Source organism: Taudactylus pleione, unplaced genomic scaffold (genome assembly GCF_031769625.1).
Source record: "Taudactylus pleione unplaced genomic scaffold, aTauple2 ptg000977l, whole genome shotgun sequence".
Taxonomy (NCBI): domain Eukaryota; kingdom Metazoa; phylum Chordata; class Amphibia; order Anura; family Myobatrachidae; genus Taudactylus; species Taudactylus pleione.
In genome coordinates, this window is record NW_028285378.1 from 4263133 (window position 1) to 4264420 (window position 1288).

A 1288-nucleotide genomic window follows, 5' to 3' on the forward strand; every position below is an offset into this window, starting at 1 on the left:
GCCGTTTTCACCTAAAAAATATCTCCAGGATTAGACCCTTCCTCACCCAGGATGCCACTAAAACCCTCATCCACTCACTGGTCATATCCAGATTGGACTACTGTAACCTTCTCCTAGCTGGCCTCCCAGTCTCTCACCTCTCTCCACTACAATCTGTTCTCAATGCTGCTGCTCGGCTCATCTTCCTCTCCAGACGTTCTATATCTGCTTCCCCTCTCCTTCAAGCCCTACACTGGCTCCCCTTCCCCTTCAGATGCCTATTCAAGGTTCTTACATTCACCTACAAAGCCCTCACCAAATCCTCTCCCGCATACATTTCTGACCTTCTCTCCCTTCACACTCCCACCCGCCCACTTCGCTCAACTAATGCATGCCGCCTCTCTTGCCAACTGATTACTTCCTCCCACTCCCGCATCCGAGATTTTGCCCGTGCTGCTCCCTACCTTTGGAATGCTCTCCCTCTCCCTATCAGACTCTCCACCTCTCTACAAATCTTCAAACGGGCTCTCAAGACCCACTACTTCATCAAGGCCTTCCAGCACTCCTCCTAACCCACCTCATGCTCTTTCCTTCCTATCTTCCCCTTCTGTGTCACGCCTATCTGTCTGCCCCTCCCCTTAGAATGTAAGCTCTCATGAGCAGGGACCTCTTCCCTCATGTGCTTCTCTTTACATTTTCTTCTACTATCTACTCCCCATTAGGGCACCTAACACGGGACCGCCAACTCCCGGCAGCTTATTGTGAGTGCTTTAATCACTATTTCAGCAATGTATATAAGTTGTGTCCCTGTCCTGCACTGTAATGTACTGTAAGTTACTTGTTTCTTGTTCACTTATTAGTTCTATGTACTATGTAAGGCGCTGCGGAACACTTGTGGCGCCATATAAATAAAGGATAATAATAATAATAATAATAACAATGTCAGGGGAACAGGTACCATCTCCTGGGGTAGATGGCAGGATGCAGCAGCTGAGAGATCACACAACAGTCCATTAGTTTTGTGTAACTGGTCTCAGCCAGTTTTATTAAGCTCTCTGCAGAACCAACAATACTCCTGGGGTTTTAAAACACAAAAGAAATCTGGGGCAAATATACTTGCCTTCCATCACTATACCAGTATTCTTGTCACATATTCCCTTCCCTGTTTCAACCTAGGAGGTGGAACAGTTGTAGCCCCTAAACAGAAGATGTGCGACAATGCATCCGCATTGGCTAGTTGTGCCCCGGGTCTATGTTCCACCATAAATGTAAAGTCTTCCAAGGCTAAAAACACCTTGTTACTCTTGCA